Here is a 25,943-nt window from a genome sequence, read left to right as displayed (position 1 = left end):
TGCAGCACGTAGTGATGTCCTTGCTAACGATGCAGTAAGGTTCAGTATTACTTTAGCTTTCTGAGCAAATGAGATGGTTGCACCCGTCCTTTAATTGCTGACAGCTGCAGTACTGAGTTTTCAGCCTGAATCTTGCACTGCCCAGCCTGTGTGCTTGTGCTCTCAGAGATAAACTGTAGCAAGTTAACTTAGAGGTGTTGTGTCCTGGAGATAGCAGTTGAATAGTGTCTTTCATTTAAAAATATATATTTATATATATACCTGTATGTCCTTAATAGTCTGCTGCTTTTCATTTTGAAATGAGAAAATGATCTTGGCACGGGGCATTTCCTGGGGATTAATGACTGGCTGGGGTTAATGGCCCTTGGCTCTGCTGTGAGCCATCAACTCCTCCCTGCTGGTCATTAATCTGTAGGAAGTGCCCTGTGCCAAGATCATTATTGTTGTATTTGGGTTCTTTGAGAGCTGAATTCAGGAACCCACACTGCTCTAATGTGTGAGAGCCTACTGGGTTTTCTTACGTTCAGGCCATACACATTTATATTTCCTGAGCTTATCTGAAGTTTCCAAATGTTTCACTTAATGCAAAGTGACTGCAATGCATCAGGTCCTCTAAAAATATTTCACTGAGCAGCAACCAAGGCAATGCTGAATTCTATATGGTGAAAATAAAAAGTTCTTTCTAGAAAACAGTTCTGGAAAGGGTATGTTCTTGTGGTAGCCTTTGCTTTGAGCTTCACCTGGAGCACACTGTGCCTTGTACTTGGAGTGAAACTGGAAGGCAGTCCTGCCAGTTTGTGCTTCCTCCTGTAGGGTGATGGAGTTCTGGGGCTCAGGATCTGCAGCATATAGATGGTGCTTTTCAAGCAAAAGCATTCCTGTATTAGAACGCTTTTTTTTTTCATTCTTGGAAAATCAAAAGTGAGGGCAGAGGCACTAAAGGGAATGCTAATAGAAATGAGTCTTGAGTTTATTCTCCCAGTATGGTTTAAAGTTCAGAATGCACAGCTTCCTTTCAAATACTTTCAGATACATTCTGCATGGTCAGCTTGTGAAGCTCTGTTGTACTCTGCATGGAAATCAGTTTAGGGTTGGATACCACACCTAGGGGGAAAAATTCCTTCAAGTAGGTCAGTTCAATTCTGCACTGTGTTCTGAAAGTGGCAGCTCATTATTTCCGTCGTATTTCTGTACTGATAATGTCTAACAGTCTTCTACTGGGAAGAAACCACTTCGTATTAAGAAGCTATTGATCTTACCAGCTTGTATTTAGAAGTACTAAGTGGAGTTCATGCAAACAGTAGATTAAATGCTGATGCGAGGTGTTGAAATCAGTCCTGTACATGTATCTAAATTCCTGGATGAATATATATTTTTTTTTTTCACTGAGTTAGTGAAAACCAAGGTTTTGCTGGTTTTGTTGTGTGAGTTTTTTCTTTAAATTTACTGGACTTTTTTAAATGCTTTTTTTTCCCTATCGTCTTTTGTCTCTGACTCAGACTTGACAGACAGGTGTGTAATGTCTCCTGGTCTTTTCTTCAGAGGCTTTGTAAAAAGGCAGCCCACACTGTCCTGTTTGTGGTTTTCAGACGTACCATGCTGTGCCACTTCTCTGGGTCAACAGAAAACCTTCACAACATGCATTTCAGAGACTGAAAATACCACAGCATCCATGAGATGTGAATACAGCAGCAGGTTTAGTAGAGGCCCTTGTGTGTGTGTTGACCTTTTGATGGGTTTCACAGGATTTCAACAAAGAGAGAGAGATGTTTCATGAAGAGAAAAGGTCCTGGACTGATTCTATATACAAACTCTTATAGATCTTCAAATTCAGGAATTTTTGAGATGAAAATGCACTCACAAAACCACTCCTCTGTCTGTGTCTGCAAGTCAAGGCTTATTCCCATTACATCAGAGGAAACTGTGAAGCTGTTCCCTGTGGTAGCAAATAAGAGCTGTTAGTCTGAAATATTTACCTAGAAAAAGTAATTTAACAAAGAAGAGAGGTTTATTAATACCTTGTAAGCTAATAACTCTGTTATAGCTACAGCTATTAGGCTGTGTTTTATTCCAGAAGGAGTGATAATTTCTACTCCTTCAGTAAGCCCATGACAAAGAGAAGGCAGCGTACCATGTTCCTAACTCTCTGTGTGCTGTTTTAAATAGATGCTTGTTCTGCTGCTTACCAGTGAACACCATGGGATGTGAGAGACAATGTAAGCAAGTCAGAATAGCTGATGATGATGCATTGCAGAGACTCTTATTTGCACAAGCAAAATAAAATGCAGTGAAGAGCACGAAAGAAATGACAGAGCTGACTTTTTTTTGCCTAATCTAAAAAGGTATAAGGGAAGGGGAAATTTTTTTCACTTGTAAGGAAACCGTATCCAAATTCCTCAATATTTTTGTTTTGGTGGCAATCTAGTAGATTTCTTCTCTATTTCCATCAGTCTGTGAACTTTATACAGAAGTCATGTGGTCTCTGCTGCATCTTTGGGGTTGGTAGACATCAGTTTTCTCAAGGAAGCAATGCTTGCTTTCCCCTGAAGTTTGGTGAAGTCTGTTTGGATGGAAGGAAGAGAAAAGAGGTGATCTATATACTTACTGAATGTGAAAATAAAGTTGTTTGCTTCTTGTATCTTTTGTGCTCTTATCACAAGTTTGCAAAGACTTAATCATCTAACTGCCTTGATGTAATCAACAGCATAAGGCTGAGCATCATGACATTTACCACGGGTAGGGTTGGAGCTATCTCATCTAAGCAAAATTTCTGTACCATGACGCTGGTCATACACTGGAACAGACTTCCTACTGGGGTGTTAATGCTCCATGCCTATCAGTGTTCAAGAGCATTTCAGTAATGCCTTCAGTATTTTCTATATTAACCTTTTCTATATATTTATATAGAAACCTTAATTTCTAGTTAGGATTGAAGCACTCAGGTAATTGGGCTATGTGATAATCGAGGGTCTCTTTCAAGCGAACTATTCTATTGTCTTTACTGTATGGCTAGAAAACATGTCAGAATTTTGTGCATGTTTTACCCACTGCATGCAATGTAGTGTAAAATGAAGTAATACTTCATTTTTAAAAAAATGGTTATGTTTTTAATAGTAGGAATTAAAAGATATCTCTGTTTCCCAGTTAAATTTTAGCCACTTATTTTTTGCTTTTCACTTTTCCTTCTGCCAAAAATTTGAATGTGATACAACAATTAAGAAATTGAGACGATAATGGCTTATTAAATGTAGAAAAATAAGCAACTGTCAATAACACTTTGAAAACTTACTGGCCAGCTATATATGCGTGTTACTTGCTTTTGTTGGCTTCAGCAGAAATTTATCATTCTCTTTGAAATGTGGAACATCTGAGAGGAAAGAAAGAAAGACTGACTCTTTGCATTTGCAAACCCCATGATACCAGGAGAACTCAGCTTGCAATCATAAAGAGAAGCAGTTGTGCCCAAGAGACATTGCTACTGGACTAAGAAAAATGTTTGCCAATCAGCAATATATAATGAATAATGAACCATATTTGTCATCTCTCTCAAAATGGGACATTGCGATGCAAACAACACAGCTGTTACTCTTTAATTGCAGCTGGATTAATAAAACATATTTTTTACAGCCCATTTGCAATATACCACTGGGGAATACATTTTACTGCCACTTTGGGTGTCTTTTAGCTAATACTTTTGTGCCGTTTGCGTTTGGCTTCGCATCCCAGATACAAGTTAAAAATTGTAATAGTTCTTCCAGACTATGAAAAGAAGTGAAGCACATGGAATGTGCATTTCCAGTGCCTGAATTTAGTACCATTTTATTGTTTGATTAATTTCAAAATTTCCAACATTAGAACATGTTGAATTTTAATAATTACTAAATATGTGACCAAATAGACATATAACATTATTTTCAGTGGATGATTTAGAGAAATTATCTGATTTATGCTTGTTTGTAAACTTAGGTTCAGAATGACAATGATCAGATGTGGTTATATCTTATTTATTTATTAAAAAACAAACAAAAACAAAAAACCAAACAGCCCAAACTTGAACTATGGTTACAGAAAGCAATAACACTGGAGGACTGTAGAACTAACATTTAAAGTCAGAAATGAGAGATGCAGCATTTAAACGGTCTTATTTACAGAATAATGCTTCCTTGGTCAAAAACAGTTGAGCAAACTTTCAAGGATAAAGCAGGTCTTACTGCTAATAAAATGATATATTGCATTAATGTCAGGGCTAAACCAGCTCTGGGCTGTAGGCTGATTTTCCTTTCCTTAAGACAGCTGAGCTCTCTGAGCATCCATCACATGCACCCACAAAAGCACATCCCTCCAACTCCACCAGACAATCAGCTTTTGAAGTTACCTCTGAAATGGTGCAATTGCCTATCAAAAGGATCATCACTCAGGAGTGTACTCATGGATCTTTTTGCCATATGCTCTGATTCATTACTCCTATTCAGCTAGCATGAGAATTAGTGAGATCTTTGCTTCTACTTTCGTTATTTTCAAGTTTTAATGTTGCTGGATGCAGAGGTGAAAAAAATGAGTTCCAACTCAGATATTGACATTGGTGCTATGAAAGAGACAGAGACCAGCTTCTTTCTGCAGTTCTTTAGGCAATGCAGTAGAATATGTTAAAGTTTTGCTATTTGGGACTTAGAAATTGGATGAAATTCTTCTAGAATTGGGACAAAATCAGTTGACTTCAAGTTAGTGAATTAAAGCAGTGTACCTGGTGATTCCTCTCTTGTTCCTTAGTATCATGGTAGAATGAGTTCAGTTGAGCGAATGATGCTAGAATGAAATAAATCAGTCCTGCTATTAGCATTTTCAGGGAACTTACTAAAACAGTGCCTGCTGCCTTCTGTGTTTAAAAGAAATAAAGGAAAAAATGTTCTGGCAAACAAGATTCACAGAAACCTTAATTCAAACCCTGTCAGCTTCAGGGGGAAGATCGAGAGGAGGAGGAGGCCTAGAAGAGATGATTGCATTGATCAGAGAAGCTCAATTTCAGTATTTTTTCAAAAAATTGATTCTGTTTCTCATTAAAGTAGTGCTTAAGAATACAGATGAGTGCTTTGAAACTGCCAGCCCTACCTTGTGAAGATGTGCTGAGTTCTTGCAGCAGCTCTCCAGTATTCCTGCATGATTTCAAAACAGCGTGGCTATTGTATAGTGACGTGATTTGTAGTAGTAGTGACGTGTCTAGTTTGCTGTAATGGTTAGCCACAGATTAGACTAAACATATTTCTGTTATTCTATCGTCCTTTCTAATTTTTGTTCTGAAAATTGGACTTGATCATAGCCTCAAACAGTAACGTCTGCACAAACGGAGCCTTTCCTGGCCTGATGGTCGTAGTCTTGTCCAAAATAACGAGTTGCAGAACAGAAGAGGAAAGCAACCTCTTACAGAAAAATGTGCAATTTGGGACAAGACTGAGGTGAGAAGAGAGAAATGGGAAGCTCAGTGAGCATACACTAAGTCTAATGGGTCTCTGTCACCCTCTGCTAAGTCTCTAATTTCTGGCCATTGTGTTGTAGGGAGTGTTAAAAGAGGAATGCAACCCTCCGGTAAAGAGAGATCGGCTTCCGTGTGGGGGAGCAGTAAAAGGGGCTAGGGTAAATTCGACCTTTAATTGCTGCATCTGTGTCAGGGTTAGAGGATCAGGCATTGCAGTTATTATGAAGAATGTTCTGACTAATCCTATGTTTTACTTATTTTCCTTGCTTAATGATAACTTTTTGTGTACGTGATGACAGTACTTGTGCAAAGATACTCTTGGAAAAAAGAAGGTTGTGTTTCTAAATCATTAACCAATTTGAGTTTGAAGACTCAAACTGAGCTATAGATACTAGTTTGCTGTTCCTTTTGCCACTAAGTGTTTTCTCTGAATTTAAATTTGGAAAAGCAAAGCAGAAAATATCCAACTCAGGAATATCATCACGTGATATCCAGCAGCTTCCAGCAAAACAAGATCTGCTGTGCACGGGCACTCATTTCTGCACCTTGCCCTGGGAGTCATGGCTGCAACCAGGCTTTTCGCTAGGCATCCTGACATACGGCTTCCTTGCTGCTCAACAGAAAATCCATAATGTTTGATTTTTAATCAGGAGCAGCAGTACAGACAGATGCATGCTGTTTGTATCAAGTGATGTGCCACTGGAAATGTTGCTGGAGGATCTCCTGTGAATTGAATCTTCCTGATAGTAACTCTCTGAAAAGTTGAGCTATGTGAATTAGGTGAAGTTCTACATGAGTATTGCATCACCTACAGGAGGTTAAAATGTAGGAAGTCTGGTAGCCTGTGAACAAACACTTGCACCCTGTGAAAGTTCTCACTTATCCCATCTCTAATTTTCACAGACATAATAGGAATGATGTTCCTGATTTGGGTCACAGAAGGCTTTTAGATGTGCTTGTGCTGTTAGAGGTCAGCTTTTCATTTATTTATGATTTTGAGGACCTAAGGAAATTGGCTGTATTTGTGTTGAGCGTTGTTTGGTCTCCACAGTTCTTTGTGTGTTCTTTGGTGGAGTGCTGTAGGACATTGTGAATAGAAAGGTGCTTATGAAATGTTTCACAGCTGCTTAGGCCTTCTAACCTGGCCTGCAAAGTCTTGGTTGTGTTTGGGGATAAATATCTGTGGACCTTAACGGTTCCATGAATATTTTTATTTAAATATACACGAGAAGTGTTTATGTTTATTAGAAAAGCATGTGCATGACTTCAGCCATCTAGTTTCCCTGTGAATGTAGTTCATAATGATTTCTTGTGCGACTATCAATGCTGAACGGTCTGCGAACGAGATTTCTGTAATATCCTATTAATATTAATAGAGCATATTGAAATAAAGTCAGTGGAAGATAAAATTAGGGAATTGATTTGACCACAACTAAATTAGGAGGAAAAAGTACTATTTTGACTACACAATCTGATTCTTGTCTAAAACACGTGCATTGGAAGGATATGGTAATCTTCAAGAAGCATAAAACGCGGTTAACCAGCAATAGCATTTAGTCACTTGCTAATTCTGTATGTGATTTCTAATTACTCCTGTAGTTTGTCATTGTTCAACACAATCAAATCTAATTGGCCAGAAAATTTTTCTTGGATCATCATAGTCTATGGCTATGTTTTTACTGTTATTGTTCCAGCTTCTTTTTCATCGCTGCAACCTTTACTGCTTCATTAAGTCTTAAATTAGACTTTGGTAATCAGTCTATTTTATTAGAATTATCAAAAGAAAGAAAGAAATATACACTGCAAAGTCAAAGGGGAGGCACCAGTGTCGTATTTTATTTCATGCTTAGCAGTATCTTGAGAGTTGTCACATACAGGGTTCTTTTATTTGTAATTAAATACTCTTCACTTTAAAATCATGACTAATAAATGTCAAGTGTGAGAAGAGGTACTGGTGTTCAGAGAATGCCCTTGGATGTGTTTTGGGGTGAAAATATGTGGGCGTAAAAGCTGCTACTTTTCGGAATGTTTGTAGGGCTGCTTTCGTTATGAAATCTGGAAGTTAACCACTTCAGATAAAGCTCAAAAATCATTGAAACATTTGGGGAGCTCTTCTTACCCTACAGGAAGCTCTTGACATTTATGGTAATTATGAGTGAAGGTATCTATTAAATACTCAGGTTTTTCAAATAAACACCAAACTGTCATGCAAATGTAAGACTTATATGTCTCTTAATTTGATCTGGTCAGTATTGATCAGTGTAACTGTTTTCTGGGTTTGGAGGTGATGGGGTTTTTGTTTTAATGAGACCCCAAAACATGTCAGGAATTATTGATATAAATGCCAGGGGGAAACAGCTGGCAGAGGATGGCAGAGGAAACTGTATGCTTTCCATACTCTATAAATACCAATGGCAATCTTGCTCCTCCTTTTGCAAATACAAGCCTTCTCTCTGCATTTCCCATGCATTAGTTTTTTTCCACATGTACCCTGGGAAAAAGCACACACTCCACTGTTGCTCTGAGGTAAACTGGATTTCAGCATAGTCTGTTTCACATTAAATGAAATTGTTTATTAGTTTTGCCATTCTGGAGAGCTGAGGGCACCCTTGGGTTTTTATTTGGCTGATGTTGAATATGTTATGCCATGCATCCACAGAAGACTAATGCTGATTGAACTTTTCACTTTGACAAAGTCCTTGGTTTAAATGACGATTCACAGGTCAGCCACATCTTTTCATTAAAAAAGAAATAAAATCTCATTTAAAAAATCCTATGCTGGAATTACCTAAATGATGAACAGTTTATATATCCAAGTATGCTCTCTTGTGGTAAGCCATTTTATTGAATCCTCCACTGGTTCTAATTTTTGACAAGTTTTAAAGTAAAACGATCATTTTTTATTATATTGCTCTTTTGTTGTGTCATGTATTTCTGCAGTGTTTGGTGCGTTACCATGACAGAGCTGTGCACGTGATACCTGTATCTGTTTTGAGCTTGTATCCAGCTTAGTGAGGGGGGATACTCAGCACTTCAGCAGCACTTGGCTTTTCTGGCAGCATCTTGCTATGGAATTGGATACTGCCTAACAATGATTTTGATTGATAATAGTAATAAAATGATATTATTTACTGATATCCACAATTGAAAGGAAAAATAAAACCCAACAAACTACAGCAGATGTTGCTGTGATGTGGGTGCCTAAGCAACACTTCAGAGATGCCTTCCTCTGCATTCAACAAACATTAGCTTGCTGTCATCTATATCCAATCTATGTGCTCCAGGCTTGAGTCTATGTTCCTTTATGCAGCATTACAATTGCACTAAGTGTACAAATAAATTCAAGAAGCATTGAATGGATTACATTTCAATTGCTGCCTGTTGAAAAAGTCAGCGAAACTTGTTTTAATTTTCTTGGTTAGCCTCACACCCAGGAAATATGATTTAATGAAAATCTAAGATACTCATAATGTTCTAAATGTTTCTCATATTGTAGTTGGGATTTTTCCATCTTCTTTACTTACTAATTTACATATATATTTCCTTACTGTTTTGCCTGGAGGTGAAGATAGCCAAATGTCAGGAAAAACATGAGGTTACGTTCAGGGAAGTGAATCTCAATCATATAAGTCCTTTTGTATGTGGTTACCTTGAAGGGGAAATAAGACCTTATAGGATCTCAGAATGTTCCTTAAAGTTCTGGAGTGAGCTTAAAACCAGCACGCTTCAGGTAAGCAAAAGTGCACTCAACTTCTGAGCAGGTTTTGGCAATCTGGTAATGTGTAGCTCACATTTCCTTTGCTGCAAAGATGGTTTGGTGTATGCTGCCATCCATGAACATTTAATGTCAAAGCAATCAATTATTCAGCAGTGTGGGCTATAGTAAAATGATCTTATTTAGCATAGCTGTTGAGTAATGTGTAGGGGAGTAGGAGAGAGATAAGGGCATGTTGAAGTGATACCTTCCGTTTGCTGGAGCTTAATTTAGTTGGGGAGATGAATACCATTTTCAAAGCTTCTTGATGCATGCATATTTCTTTTGTTATCTTTTAATTACAGTTATGTTTTCATTAATGAGGACTGAAAAGAGCAACTGTATACTCTAGTTTTCTTTGAATTTTACCAACTTGAAAGAAACGGTGAGTTTAAAAGGTTGAGCACAACGTGTTGACTCAGCTCCACATGAGAGCTTAATAGGACCTTGAGCAGAAACCTGTGCTAGAAGCTTAATATAAATATTTTATGGAAAAGTTGAGTAATATTTTAAGGATCAGAAGTTGGTTAAACAGCATCAGCAGTTTCAAACTGTAAATGGCATGAAAAATATTACTCTGTTATTACTGTGAACTTTATACTAAAGTTTCACATGCACATCTAAAATTTTCAGAGGCTTGTGTTACTGTACTTTTATGCCCTAGCATATGCAGGTATTGTTTTACTGCCTCTTATTACACATAACCTTGTTCTACCTGCAGCATGTCTGTTTCTGTTGAAGGCTTTATCCGTGGGACTTGTTGCTGTGCTTGGCAGCCATCAACTCTTTCTAACAGTGTGTTTCAACTTCTTCCAAGTTGTCACTGTTTCTTTCTGTTTCCATCCATGCTCCTTGGTCTCCTCCATGTGTTCTTCCTCCTCCAATGAAAACAAACAAATGTTTTCATTTTCAAATTTCAAATATTGATACAGCTTTCTGTAGAGTGTGTTTAACATGTCTGATGGAATATTCCTTTTTTCTTCTGATTTTCTTGGTTCAATATGCTCTCTTCAAGCTTTCATTCGGCTGCTTCTCCCGTTGGATCAGTTTTTCTCGTTTCTTTCTCACCAGAATGTGTTGACAAGATAAATACAGAACAAGGCAACAGGAGCTTCCATTTATCCCCAGAGTGATGACAATTTAGGGCACGGAATGATGCATAGGTTAAGTAATGAACATATCTGATTGGGTTTCAAATTCCTAGTTGTTCAGTGCTTGACTTTGCAATATTAATGCATTTTGTTATTGTTCAATTTTCTAGGCAGGCTGAATAATTGCATTCAATTATGTGACAGAATTATAGTGCCCACAGAGTTGACCAGCATTGAGAATGCCTGGAAGCTACAGATCTGTTATCATTGAAAGAGCAAGGCCATTAGTAGTTTGTCTTGTCAACGTGAGATAAGGATGACGGATGCGCAGCTTGTTACCACAGATCACAAATACTTCCAGATGAGCAAAAGGAATTTATTGCTTGGAGTGTGTTAGGCTTTGCAGTTACATTTTGGAGCTTATTGTCCACGAATAAGTGCTCACTCTGTGTTTTTACTTCTGTTTTCTTCCTCAGCTCTTCTGGTCCCAGTCTGCTATATGGTGCTCTGAGCTCCGTTTCCAAAGTTTTGTTTTTGTATACCTTGAATTGTGCTGAATTTTTATTTTTATTTTTCCCCATGTTGTTTGGGCTTGAAAAGTTGGCACGCCAATGTAAAATTCCATGTTTGTTAGTGGCAAATTAATGAAATCACTTTACAGAAAGATGAGAAAATATTTGCTTTGAAGCTGAGAAATTCAGAATTTTTACAGAACAGAAATCTGATGGCTACTGTTGTGTGGAGATAAGAGACATGCAGTGCTGAGTTGGGTAATGTATAGTCAGTGCTATCTGAAATGACTTCTAGCCATGTAAGCTATGTGAAAACAGCTGCTATTTTTCAGCACTCTCTTCAGTTCTGTCTTGTGGCTGGGTCGTCTTTTCATGTCCAATGGTCAGATCCTGTGTTGCTTTGTCACTTTTATTATTTTCCTTGTGTGATTCTGAGCCTTACTGTTCATAATGCACTTTTTTTTTTTTTTTCCTCTGTCTTGAAAACTGCTGAGAGAGGAGAGAGGGAGAATTCCTCTCAAAAACTCTTTTTTGAAGTAGATCAAAATAGAAACCAATAGCAGGGATTATTTAATATTAGGGTACAAGAGAATCACATGGGACTTGTATTGTGAGTGAGAGCGTTTTACGTTCTGAAGGCTAATTTTTAAATGAGGGATGTTCCCTCTTTCCCATACATATTTCTTTTTGTCCTTCAAAAACTGGGAAGTATCCACAAGATTAAAAGTACTTTTTTGGGTCAGAAGAGCTAGTCACCAAAGCTAAGTGGGTTATTTTCGAGTAACTGGTTGGTTTGTGCAGCATGGTCTGTTTCTTAGAAGGATCCCAATTTATTTATTTTCTTTCCATGTATGCTGGCAAGGTTTTGTGTTTGTCATTCTTGAGATAAATTTTCACAGGTATCATTTTTCCTAGCCAAGCTTACCAGTGTGGCAGCATTCTTTTCTGAGCTTGATGCTAAACATGGTTGTTGTCAGTTATCAAGTTGCTTACCAAAGACAGCATGATCCTCCTCGCCTCTAGCAAAGTGGTGTGCGGCTCACACCATGGTGCTGGTACATGTATTTAAATGGCATGCTACTTCTCAGAAATTAGCTTAATTTTTATATGCTTAAGAAAGAGTATTATTGATGGTTTTTTTTAGCAGTATTCCTCTTGTGAAGGAAATTATTGAGCATCTGGAGTTCCTAATGTTTCATTTATCTTTAAAGAATGAACTGTTTCTGTTCTCTGATCTCCAAAATCAATCCCTTCTCAAAAAAACACGTAGAAATAACTGGTTACTCTTTGTATTTAACGTAGCATTTAGAGACTCTGGCTGGAGTCTGGCACCTTTTGCATTTGGTTACTGCCTGTTCCCAGCCCTGTCTCCCATGCTGGTCTCCCAAAGAGCTTGTAAAGGAGTGATAACAGCGGTGTGCCTGGACAGCACAAGCTGCTCGAGAGATGGCTGTGCTGGCACAGCGAGCAGCAGCTGCCTACCTGTTGTCAGGGCTTTATCAGATGTTGGAGCAGAAATTGTGTCTTAACGGAGCAATTTTCCGTGCACTCATGTCTGGCTCCTCTCCTGCTATTAGCTAGCAATGGGCTGAGGAGGCACTAGATGAATTTTGCAGTGTACCCCTTGCGGATAGGATAGGTTTCTCCATTAGAAAAAAGCATGGGGTGGACTTGAGGCACCATACAATCCATCAGGAAGGGAGGAAGAAAGTGCAGTAAGAGGAGAAGATGCCATGTGTGTCCTGCTCAAGGGGAGCTCCTGCTGTGTTACACCCAGAGAGTCTGGCCATGGGAAAGAAGCTTATGTTTCTTTCTCTGTGACTTGCTCAGTGTCTGCAGAAAGTTAAATCACACGTGCAGGGCATGCTCATGGCCCCTGGAGAACTTAGTATTGATTTGTTTTCAATAATGCATAATAGGCAATCAGCTTTCTTGATCTCCTCACAAATACGATCAGCAAGAGCCTTACGTAGTATACCTTGGTGGATGCGTCCAACCTGCATCCATCCCACAGCACCTCACTGTGCTACTGTGCTGGGACTGCTTCTGCCTGCCCAGTGCAGAGCAGCAGAGCTTTGGGCTCTCTGCTTGGTACAGTTTTGTCATCATTCTAACAGGACAGGATACAACTACGCTTGGATAAAAATGTTATTTCTAAATAAGTTTTGTACATGTTTTATATGTATATATTTAATTCTTCCAGTAAGAGCAAGAAGGTTTGTTTCATATCCTTGTTCAGGATACTTTTTCTGACATTATTATTATTATTTTATTTAAAAGTCTCTATTGTGGAGTGGTTTCTAATAGGTTATTTATTTTGGATGATGCTCTAAGGCAGGACTTTGCAATTCTGATGTCACCTCTTTTCCAACTGTTGGAACATGGATTTTTAGTGGTGTGCCAAACCTCTACTCTGTGATGGAAGTAGGGAGAAAGAAGAAAAATAAGGCTAGAGAGCACAATTCAGGGCTGGACAGAAATACCCAATATTAATTCAGGATAAGCTCTTTGTTGCAGTCAGGTTTCATTAACCACAGCTCTGAGTTACTGTAGCACATGTAACGTGTCTGAATGAACTCACTGATTACTGCTTTGTGCCCTCCAGAAAACATTTTGCTGTAGAAAAATGTACCCCTGTGCTCTTCTTCAGCATTAAGGCTGGATCACTTTGGCCTGAGCATACAATGCTTGTTTGGTTCCCTGAATGCTGGAGGACAGATTAAGCTCATTGAATGCCCCCAAATGATCTATCCCAGTAGAGCCCTGTATGATTCCAAGGGTGCTGATAGTCAGAATTGAAGGGTCAAGACTGAAAACTTGCGACGAGCATGGGTGAAATGGCAGCTTGGCCTTTGCAAATGAACCCAGAATTACTTCAGTTAGAACAATTGGCTGGCAGTGTCCTGGGGCAAAATGAAGATGGACGATCTGCTTTTTAGACTCTTACCTAAAAACAATTTTGAGATCAAGTAAGGAGATGTTCTTTTGGAAGGGATTTTTTCTTTTTGCCAATTTATGAACTCTGCTGATATAAGGAATTTAATAAAAATGCTGACAGACCATTATCTATAGTTGTGCTATAATAAAACCTGTTTTGGTGAGGTTTATAACTTAGCAGTTGCAAAATGCAACAAATTATTAGATGAAAATAGTTGTAAAGTCTGGAAATTGACTTTTTGCTGTTTTTATGATTTTATCTATTTATAGAGAGAGCCATACCTTCTTTTCACAACTGGAATGAATCTTGATAAGATAGCAAGTAACTACAGATAGTCTATATGAATAAGAATCTGGCTTCATTTGCTGGTGGGAAAAAATAATATGTGTAAAAATACAGAAATATAAACCAGTTTGAGGTCAAAGCTTTTATTTTTGTTGTTGAATAATCTGCCTTTCCTCTTATTTGCTTTACTTCTTGTGTCTGAAGATACTCAATATATGAACCTTTCTTCTTTGTGGACGGAGGCTTAAAGATAAAATGTGGTACATGTGCCCACTAAACCTGATACACTGATAGTGCTTAGTGTTATGTCTGAGGGCATAAAGTGCATATTCCAAAACTTAAAATCAGCAGAAGCTCTGCAGACTTCAGTGCATTTTGGAGGAGGCTGGAAGGGAAATGTGTTACTAGGTAAATCATTGCAAGTTATTTTGATCTCCTTCAGCATATGAACTTGCCTTGGTCATTGTGTGTTGCCCACCCCACCCCTGCTGCTGCACTTGCTGCTTTGAAATTCTGAAGCGGGCCTTATTCTCAGTTTGGGGGGCTCTAAACAAGCAAATATTTCTTTTATCTCAGTATCAAAGATGAGACTGTGGCTTTAACGTGGGCAAGAAGCACTTGGTGACTGTGGCTGACCTTTTGAAATTGATATCAAAGAGCCCCCAGGGAATCCCATTAGGAGCAGAAAAGGTAGATAACAGCTTTTCCCACCCTCCTGAAAGCTCTGGCATTCTGCTGCTTAATACTAGAACCTTTTTGTAACTGAAAACAGTTTTTGGCTTTCTCTTCCAATTCAAAGCAGCTGCCTTTGTCTTTTAATTTAAGTGGTAGTTTACCCAAATTATTCTCTGAATATTTAAAAGCAAACTATCCATGCTATAATTTCACAGACAAAGTACTCTGGCAATGTGGGGCCACTGTTTCTCACCATGCAATCTCTTCCTCTAGCTCTTTCTTCTTGCAGCCCTTTGAAGGGCCGGAGATACAGAGCATTCTGTTGGTAGCATTGGAGATGCGTGTTGGCTCCCAGCTGCAGCTTGCACTATTATGTTATGTTTACCAAACTGGACGTGCTGCTGAGGTTTGAATTGCATGACTTGAGTTTGTATGTTTATTTGCTCACACACTTGATACACTCCTCTGCCTGTGATGGAAGTAGCGCTCTGACTACGGGTTTTTTGGAAGCATTAGACAGGAAAAATGAGGGTGGGTGGGTGGGCTGGGATTGTTCCAGTGGTGTTGTCAGTTGTCTATAGAAATTTTAATTGTTGTTTCCTTAAGCTACCAAATCTGTTATTCTCTGAGCCTAACTTTGAAATGATTCAATAGGCAGATTGAGATCATCAGCTGCAGATATGAGCTGGCCATCTGCAGTAGCAGGACTGATATGTTGCTTTTTTGTGTGTGCATTACTGGGGAAAAAAACAAAACAAAACAACAAACCAAGAGCTTGGGAAGACCTTCATGAAAATTAAAAGGATGCAATAATTTCTCAGGCATGCCCTGATCTGAGAACTTGACAGAGGTCAAGTTAAGGTGCAGAAATAGGAGGAAAATATATGGATGGAAGGTTTTTGTATAATCCTCCTCTTCTTTGAGAGAGTGGGAAAAATCCATGGTAGTCACCAAAATTTACTGCAGTCAGACTTCTATGTTTTGTTTCAAAATCAAAAAACTAAATCAAAAGAGTCAATAAGAATGTTTCATAACTGTTGAAAATCTTATGCACATAACAACACATAGACAGTTGTTCAAATCTACTTTCAGTTCTATATATTAGGTCATAGCAGTGGGTGAGTAATTAAGATATGCAACAAAGCCTTCCCGTTACTGCTTGGACGTAACTGAATATTTTGAGCTTTTTATGTTTAAACAAAGACAATTTAATGGCAGTAAGCCCTTTGGCAAAACTGTATTGGAAAAAAAAAAAAGGAAGAAAAGGGGAAGTAAAGAGAAAATCTTGCTTTTGGCGGTATTAGAGCATTGTTTTATATTTATTTCCTACAAATGAATATACAATTTGCTCTTTTAGTGAAAACATGTAGAAGAGTAGTAAGAGGAGGGTGTTTTTAACTCATTTTCCAGCAGTTCTGTCTGGGACAGAAAGGACACTTCTGCGTTTGTTGCTGATTGTGTCTCCTGGTACTCAGTATTACATGTTATGTTATAGTCACTGACTGCATTCTGAGTAACGCATCATGCAAAGAAGCTGTTGTACCCAGCTGTATAGAAAACAGTGGGGGGGGGGGGGGGGGGGGGGGAAATTGCAAATAGCTATTCAAAAGTGACCAAAAACATCTCTGCTGCCCTACTGAAATGGGCTTTATTTATTCATTTATTTTTAATGATGTCATCTCTTTACCTTGGTCCAACTTAGTTAAATAGATGAGAAACACTTTGCTTTCTTCCTACTGAATGTTGTCCTGGTGCCTTACAGAAACCTCTAATCTTCAGGCTCTATCATGATTTAAGGTGTGTTGAGATATGTTATGTCAATAGGTCCAATACAGTTTATATTGAAAATAAGTATGTAGCACTTATCAAGAATAATTTACCGTTCAGTTAAGAAGGAAGAATAGGAAGTAAGGTATTATCACAGAAAATTTCACTGCGATTTCTTTTGCATAAGCTTAAATTCTGAGTAGAGAGGTTGTTAATTAGTGTGCAGATTTATATTTTTTTAATTGGCTGTAATAAAAAGCTAATTTGTGTTTTGCTTGAAGAGTGAATTAAGGTGTTGCTATAGAAACTTTGCATGTGTATAGTGCTGTGAGTATAATGATCTAATGACCTTTGTAAGCCAGCTTGTTTAGTCAAGGAAGAAGTGTTAAATTCAGGCTTGCACACATGATTGTTAAGGAGTTTGTAACTTCACCCATTTCATTGCCCAAAAGCATTGGTGGCATTGTCTGGTTGAGTGTTCCTCTTGACTTGTGTCAAGCCGTATCATAAGTGATGTTCTCAGAAGACCTGAACTCTTGTAGAACTGTAGTGCACCAGTTTTAAATGTGTAAACTGATCTGTATTCTGTCAAGCATAAAATGTACTGCTTGGAAAAAATCATTTTCATAATCAGAGAAAGTGTGATGATGGATCATAAGTGACAACACCTAATCTGTTAGCTGTTGTATTCTTCCCTCTGCTTCTCACCTTTATGCACTGATGGCTGAGTCTATGTGAAACACAGGAATTATGCTTTTAAGTCAAAGGAGATTTCTGTTCTGATTTGCCACGTTCTATTCCAGCGAAAATACTGATCTCCTTCAACATAAACTTCATCAGTTGAGAAGAGCATAATTTCTTTTCAGTTGTGAATAGGAATCTTTTTCTTGGGTTGGTTCTTGCCTAGCTGAGTTACTGAGGTGTCCTTGTCTGTACTTCTGCTAACTGCTTGAAGGTTAGGTACGGTTGGCATGGACAAAAATGAACTGAAGTGGTTAAGGATATATTAATTCCTGCACAGAATGAGGGCCAGTAGTCAAATATGTCCTATGATGATGGTGGTGAAAGTTTAAAATTGACCTTTTAAGTTTCCTGATCCTAAATCTCATGGTTACTTTGTAAATGGGCAAAATATATTGTCTCTCTAGTGAACTGTGTATCTAGAAGATGGAGAGAGGGTAAGGTCCTGCAGTAATTATTCATAGTGATGGACAAGTTAATGTTCTGTGTGTTTCAAATAATGCTGTGAATGTCTAACTGTGGAAGACTGGACAAAATTACAACCGGTTCACCTTTTGTGGGATGAGGTCTTATTTTCTCTGGTTTTTAGTAGTAAAAGCAAACAAGACCATTCTGTATCTGTTGAATTTGCTACAGCATTACTTCTTCACAATAGTAAAACACAGTTTCTGAGATTGATTATTTTCATTTTTTTTTATTGTTTGTTTTAAAATTATTATTTTTCTTCCTTGTGGGTGCTTAGAACTGAAGGACTCCTTTAAGTGTGTAGATTTAGGAGAGCCTTGTAGAACTGCCAAGAACTGAACCATCAGCTTTCTTCTATAGCTATGGATCATGACTGAATAGTATCATAACTTAGTAACTATTTTCCCCTTGATACATATATGTAAGCCCTACTAGTGTTAATGCCTTTTTGAAATGCTTCCCTCATATATTCAATATTTACTACTGATATCCATACCCTAAAGTCTTATGAGTTGGGTGGAATGTCGCTATCTCCAGAACTGAGTAGAAAGTTGGATTTAAACTCATAGTTAATCTTCTGAGCAGTTAAACAGTAAGACAGATAAAATGTTTTCATATGAAGCATTTATCTGAGATCTTAGAGCAGAAAAGTCTGTAGTTGGTCCAGGGAAAGAACAGTGAAGGTGGGTTTTTGTTTGTTTTTTTTTTTAATTTTTTTCCCTTTTATCTTTCCCAGTTACACCTACTTACATGGCAGTTATTGCTTGGAGATGTTTTGAGGAAAAGCAGTGCAGTATTGTACTTACAACTGTCAAGGAAATGTTCCTTTTTTGGAAATCATTAACTTAAATTTGATTCTACTTTTTTTTCTATTTTACTGTAGTTCATTGACAGTTACACTGTCTTTGATAAAGGGGACCAGGTCCTTCAAGGGCAAAACATGGAGCTGCTTCAGAACTTGGATATTTTCCTCTTAATATATGTACATATATTTTGAGTTTATGAGGCTCTGAGTATCTTGCTAGGGTTGATGTTGTTCCTACTTTAAGTGAGGTGTCGGTCCAGGTGACTTCTCAACCCTTCCTGACACAAATTTGACCTTTCTGTAACAAATTTCTAATCTATAATCATAAAGGGGCTATATTTCTGTTCTTTCCTCCAATTTTATGGATTGTAACTATGCAGGGTTAACTGAAAGGCAAATATGATAGAAATTGAAGCCTGAGTAGATTAAGTATTATCAATTGTGTGGATTTAGTTTTAAGATATAAGGTTCTTTTCTTTTGCTGTAAGATATAAGATTCAGTTATATCCTTTTTGAACTCTTTTTTTACAACTTCCATTCTGCTCATTAGCTAAAAGAGAATTTGGTCAGACTTCTGAAAACATACATGAGAATATATGGAAAAGCCTATTCATCCTCTGGCTTTTCTTCCCCACCTTCTTGTGTGCTCAGAGAGATTTGTTTGTTTTGACGTAGCTGCTGCAGTATTAGGTGGAAGTGTGGTATTTGGTAGAGGTAAACCATGCTGCTTGGAGTTCAGTGTATTTACCTTGGTTAACTCTGGCTGCAGTCCTGCAAAGCAAAGGGGAGTGCTGGAGGAACATTGTGAGTTCTGCATTGGGAATGTCAACAGGAGGTCTTGGAAAAGAGCTGCAGCACGTGGGAGTTGTTGTTTCTTTGTCTGTTTTATTTGTTTGTTTTCCCATGATTACTTCTTCATTGTCATAATATGATTGTCTGCAGGAAATTACACCAGCACAACTTGGTTACTACTGATTGTTTCTTGTATATTTTCTGTACTGTGGCAACAAAGAGTTATTAATGGAGTTAACTGTAGAATCTTTATAGTGAGCTTTGATTAGTACTGAATGACTGTGATATACGCAAAAACTATTTAAATATGTACTGAGCTTCCTGTTTTGCTTAGAGAGAAAATATATTGACATATTTGCATTTTGTTGAAAGGAGGTGATGAATTTGTATGGATTTATATGAATGATGGATTGCTAGTGGGAAATAGTTGAAAAATGGAAATAATAACGATATCAGGCTTCTTTGGAGTTAGAATGCTCCTACATTACTGATGGATAGGCAAGACACAGGATAGTCAGCAGTCCAGTGTTCCATAATTGCACAGAACCAACTGCAAGCTGTCTGCGTGTGAACCTGTTAGTTCTTAACTCAGACAATGCTGGGTTAGGCAGCACACATTTTGGACATTTTAGGCAGTTGGTGCTTACTTTATTTCTTTAAATGAATGAAATACCTCTTAAGTAGCAGCATGTTTAAAGAGAAATTCTACTTCCCTTCTGCATGGTCAGGAAAATGCATCTTCTGTCTATATTTAGCAGTTACATTGCTGTAAATAGTAGGATTTCTATTTCAGTATTATGAAATGTGATGTGTTCTTTTGCAGAGAATTATCATGGAGTCTTTGAAGCCAGATGGAAAATATGCCTTCATGAAAATGTTTCTTCTCAACTAATCCTGTCTTGGCTTTAAGGTGAATGAAAATCATGTGTCAAACACCTATTCTAAAACATTTTTTTTCTCATCATTATTGTTCTGTTTGAAAGATATCTGAGGATTTTACATACTAAGAAGAATGTTAGAAGTAGCAAAACTTAGTGTTCACTCAAAATAGAGTGCAAGTGTGAGCCAGTAATTTGTACCATGCTTCAGTAGTAAACACAAAGGTAGCTGAATGCTCGTGTCTAACACAATGCCTTGGCAACTGTCTATTTTTTGTCTAAAAACTGAATATGCATATGAAGGAGAAATAGCTGCAATTGAATGGAAAAAGCAAAATTAGATATTCAGCAAGGTATAAATGATTGAAAATCAGGTTGCGGTTCTTGCTTCTGTATTTTATGAGGTCAGCTGCAAACAAAATTACTAGAATGGGAATTTGTGTTTCTGTTCCTCTTAATTTTGCTTTTTTTGTACCATACTCTGGGATGGAGAGTAACAGAGTGAAAATGGTGAAAGAGCAATCACATATCTGCAAGAAATTAAGAGCCAAACCAGAAACTAATTCTCAGTGTCCTGCAGCTTTCAGATATGCACATGCTGTGTTAAACCCTTGCACTGTGTTTGTAGCTTTTCTCCTCTAGAACCATTCAACTGTGTTCCGTGGTACAACATGGCACACTTGTTTATGGAATTATTGTAATAAATATAGTTATTTTAGTAACTTTCTAGACACTTAATTACTTCCTAGCGAAGCCAAGTATTCTTCATCTCTTCTTCATACTCTAATACTATTGCCATACTTTATTTGGTTGTTTTCTGCTCGTTCTTTGAAATCATCCCAGATTTTCTGTTCGTGAAACTCTTTGGATCTACTTGTCTTGCTTTGTCTGTGAGTGAAGGGTTTGGTAAGATTACCATTCTCAGAAAAATCTTTAATTACAGGTGAATATTTTTCCAGACTTAACCAGTGCAATGAGGCACAGTTATAACAGTTATCTCTTCATACCCTCAATATTAGGGGTTATGTTACTGAGACGTGTCATAAAACTAATTTCTGGATAGTACTAAAACAAAATGAAAGCTTGGTGTCAAGAAATGCTCATGGCTGTGTGTGTGATTCGAAGGCCCAGCTTTTGCATGGAGTCTCTAAGCTGCTGGAGTTGAAGGCTCGACTGGACAATGCTCTTACACATAAGGCTTAATTTGCACTTAGTCCTATGTAGATCTAGAAGTCAGACTTGATTGATGATCCTCGTGGGTCCCTTCCAGCTTGGTGTATTCTGTGATTAAACATTGAGGTACTTCTAGAAGCAGATCAGTCTTGATAAATTTGCTCATGAAAGGAGGTCAAAGTAAAACTATCAGCGATACTTTCAAATGAAGTGATGGACCTCCAGTGAGCATTCTCAGCTGGCCAGAGGGTACGGCAGCAACCTGTAGCTAAATAACAATTCTGTTCTGTATTAATTTTGTTCTGCCTAATGATATGGCTGTATAATGGGCTTGACTGTATCTCCTTTAGGCTGAGAACTATATTTCTTCACCAAGAAACTTAGAGGAATTGAGAATTTTCATTAATATCTGTGAAGTTACTTCTATTTCCTTTTCATACATTTGTTATCTGAACCCCTGTCGTAGGTGTAGAACTCCAGCTAGCCGTGTGTTAATACTTAGTACGTGGGATACGTGGGAAACACCAAAGTAATCCAAGATTTGTAGTTAACCAGTATGTATCATTCTTAGCAAATATTGAACTTCTCTAGATTACTGTCACAGTACTGGTACAGTGTTAATGTGCTGAAGCTTTAATAAATTATAGGTAAAGACAAAAGAGCTTGCTGTGATGAAATTAAGTGACCCTAGAGCTTGTACGCTGACATAACTTAAGCACAGTTAAGTGAAAAACACAATTGTTTCCTGATGGTTCCTAGAGGCAGCTACAATGTAGCCATTCTCACTCTGTATTTCAAATATTTCCTATGAGTGTGTTAAGTAATTGCCTTGGCACAGCAGATGGAAGATTAGGCTTGTGGAGAGGCTGCTGCCTTCCCTGACACATCTGGATCATGCAAGAACTCTATCAGATTCTTACGGTTTCTCTTCACCTATTTGACACTATCAAACAAATTTATAATACTATAATTTGATTTGTGATCTGCTGTTGTGCTGTTACTAAGCAGCAAACAGCTGTGGTCAGGTTATTTCCTTCCATGGCATAGAACTGTTTCTATCATCTAGGTTTGGTGGCTTTTTTTGCTTTTTTGTTGTTGTTGACACCAGATTTGTTTCTGTTTGTTATACTGGCTTTGTTGAATTCCATTTATTTTGATGTCTGTATTCATGAAGTATACAACAAAATACCTACGAACCTTATTAAATGAGTGTAAGGGAGTAGTCATCCTATGTAATAGCACTGTACCTTCTCTTATCAGTTCCTCACGTCAGAGGGAGATGTATTGTCCTGTGACTTCTCTCCTCTGGCAGTTGCTATGTACAGACATAGGAATAATTCAAAGCTGAAGAGACTGATGTGGCTGTCCTGTCTGGAGGCAGTAGGACTTACTTGGAATAATTACCTTTGTGTTCAGTAGCTATACTTAAATAAAGAAAAAACCTCTGATCCTGAAGATTCTACTGATGGAAAAACTAATGATTCTTGGAATGCGGCCCAACAGATTACTCTGCTAGAAAACATTTGCCCAGATTTTATTTTGACGTTGTATGAATTCATCTTGAATCATTGAAAGTAGAACAGTTATCTAACTCTGTACAATCCTTGTAGTAAAACATTTCTGATCCTGGCTTAAGAGGGTCATTAATACATACACTAACTTCTGCCTAGATTAATCTGATCAAGCTCCATAAACGTTTCCTTTTTAAGGAAGTTTTCCAGTTTTGTTCATGGTCCTTGCCCTATCACCTCTAATCAACCTCCCTCTCCACGGATAGTTGGCGTACCTGGAAAACATTTGCATGTTGTCAATAATGATACAAAAACAATGCAGTTCCTTAGTTGTATATTCAAGACAGGTCTCTATGCAGTATCATACTAAGAGTCTCCCATTCCTCTGTTATGGACTAGTCAAGTGGTACTTTGTGAAGGCTTGTAGTACTTTGCCCTAAGTTTGTCAGGTTTTCAGCATTCCATGGAATAGAATAAGGGTAACACATTTCTGTTTCTGAGATCAATTGCTATTTATTTATCTTGACATGTTTTAGAATAGCGTTTCCTCGTGTTGAATGCCATACTTCTGGAGTTAAAAAGCTGTCATCTGATATTTACTTATTTATTGCAAATTCAAAGGGCACTTCAGTACTGTCAGTGTGAGATCATCGCTGTCTAATAATAGGCATTTCAGAAGATTTCTATTAATGTCAACTTTTAACAGAGCCCTTTTACTAAAAGATCTGTACCTTGTAATCATGCCATATATTTCACTACAAAGCAATTACACGAATTGTCTGAACAGGCTAAGCATATCAGTTATTAAAACTCAATGTTTCTTTTGATCGGAAAGAAAGTCATCTTGTTTAACAGTTCCCACACCCAGCTCTTCCTCCCCCCTTTGTGTCTTGGAGAGGAAAGAAAGTAGGCCTGGTGGTTACTGATGGCTAATGCAAACACATGGAACCTGAAAGTGTCTGTATAGCAGCATGGAGTGGATGGGCTTGAGGTCCGTTGTTACTACACAGAGCTGACAGTGGACTCTTCTGCCAAGTTTATGAGCAGTGACTTAAGCATTTTTGCAAGCTTAACTCTTAAGAGCCTTCATGGCCAGGTTAATTTCATACACTGCATGTTTTGTATCCTTTTTTTTTCTTTTTTTCTCTTTTTTTTTTTAATTCTTCTAAAAATAAACACAAAGAATGGAAGCAAATGAACCATTTTGTTTGAAAGAATAAAACATATTGTGACTCAGTACTGTTGTAGTTGTTACGCTTTCAAGATGAGAGCCACATTTAGTAAGAGGTTTGCATAAAATTGCAAGCTCTTAGATCTAATTCGAGGTAAAGTTAGGCTTTCTTAGTCTGAGAGCCCTCTGAAAACGACCATCAACATGCTGAATGCTCAAAGGATATGAACGAGGGCTTGTATTACAATTGGAATGTTCAAGTGATTGCCTTTATTTGTGGCTAAAAAGACAATCTTGAAGTGACATGTCTACTATGTTTCTTCTCTTCCAGTGGTGTAATACCCAGCTGTGAACAAACTGTATGTGCATGAGAAGTTTGACAGTCTCAACCACATACAAGCTGTTTTTACAGCAAATCAAATGAATTTTGTATATAGGTGTCAGTATGAGCTGTAGATCTGCTGTTCTGCCTCAGAACAACTGAGCAGACAGTGTTCCATGAAAGAGGTGTTGTGTTGGTTTGGTGGTGTATTAGCATATGGTCTTGGGAGGCCTTTGTGGAAAAGTGGCTCCACATAAACCATTTTTATATGGAGACATTTGTTGAAGAAAAAAGTTGGAACAAGCTTGCTGAAAAAGTTGCACAATCCAGTAGTCTGTGTAGTTCTGATGGTGCCAGAGGTGTTATTTCTTTAGCCCTTTCAGCTCTCAGCAATAACTTTGCTCCCAAATGATTAGATCAAAGCTATAGGAAAGAGGTTCTTCTTTTGAACCGCTGGGCCTGAGATCCGCCCTTCCATTTTGTTTCTCTGTTTATTCCACCAGGTAAAAATGAGGTTAATATATAAGCAACTGCGATCGTATAGTTGTTGGAACTCCCAAAAGATAGAAAAACATCTTTTTGGTGTTATGAACAACTGAAACCTGGAAAATGCTTCAATTTTTTACTATTTTTTTTTAATATTGAGCTCAGTTATCTGTTAATAGCTGTTAAAGCTGAAAATTTCTTACAGCATTTGGCACTCTGTGAAATCTGACAACCAGCTGTCAAAATACATTGTGTGCATCTGGAAATGTTTCCAGGTAGCTGTGAAGAAATCCATTCTGTTTACTAGCTACTTCGTAATTGTCAAACTTTGAATAATCTACACAAAAATCAATGTTTTCATCTAACTTTCTTTTTTCTGCACAGTCCATTTTCTCTCTGCCTCCTTGCAAAGAGACACAGATAGTAGCAGCCAACTGTAGAGTTATTGCCAAGTAAGTGGAGATACAGAGAATGTCAGGTGAAATGGTTCAGTGTATGTAACCAGAGCCTTGAGGCAATTGTCATGAACAAAATCATCCTTCTTCTTCATTCTTCATATTGCAAACTGTAGATCCTGTCTTGCTATTTATCTTTTTAATGATCTGTACTTACATTAGAAATCCTAAACTTGCTACAGGGTATTAAGAAATGTTTCTCAGCTTATGATGAAGGAAGATGTATATTGTGACAACTTGTATTCTTAAGGATAGCTTCAGTCTGTTGACAAGATGTATTTTCTTCCTATCATTTTCACCTTTAAGTGTCTGCTGATATGACTGTGTTAAACTCAACATCACTGGCATGATTCAGGGAATTGCACAGTGCACTGGGAACTTTAGAGCCTTGAGTCTGAAACTGTGGCTTTAGACTAATGTAGGAACAAAGGGAAATGGTCCTTGTGAAATTTAGGATTCTGAGAGTCATAATTGTTGAATATTTGCCCCATCATAATAGATTTGAAGGCCTCAATACATTCACTATAAATGAATTAAGAAAATAATTAAGGAACAATAAGTTTTATATATATGCTTATGGTTGATTTTCACTCTCTACTCTACTCTCTACATTGCAGTTGTTGCTTTCCTTAGGGGGAAAAGAAATAAA

The 25,943-nt window shown here is 37.7% G+C and overlaps 1 protein-coding gene across 13 annotated transcripts in view; it reads left to right on the top strand.

The window, feature by feature from the left end:
• NAALADL2 (N-acetylated alpha-linked acidic dipeptidase like 2) overlaps positions 1–25,943 on the top strand; it is a 338,435-nt gene that overhangs the window by 49,933 nt on the left and 262,559 nt on the right. For 7 of the 13 annotated variants that reach the window (XM_085513292.1, XM_015871851.3, XM_085513283.1 and 4 more), the window contains exon 3: positions 20,122–20,208. The exons of the other annotated variants lie outside the window; for them this stretch is intronic. The gene's annotated coding sequence lies outside the window, so the exon portion shown is untranslated. The remainder of the gene's footprint in view (positions 1–20,121; positions 20,209–25,943) is intronic. 13 annotated transcript variants of the gene reach the window in all.

Source organism: Coturnix japonica, chromosome 12 (assembly GCF_054131305.1).
Source record: "Coturnix japonica strain WE chromosome 12, WE-NBRP24, whole genome shotgun sequence".
In the NCBI taxonomy this organism is placed as follows: Eukaryota; Metazoa; Chordata; class Aves; order Galliformes; family Phasianidae; genus Coturnix; species Coturnix japonica.
The sequence above is the reverse complement of the archived record's forward strand: the minus strand, read 5'-3'. Positions and strand labels throughout refer to the sequence as shown.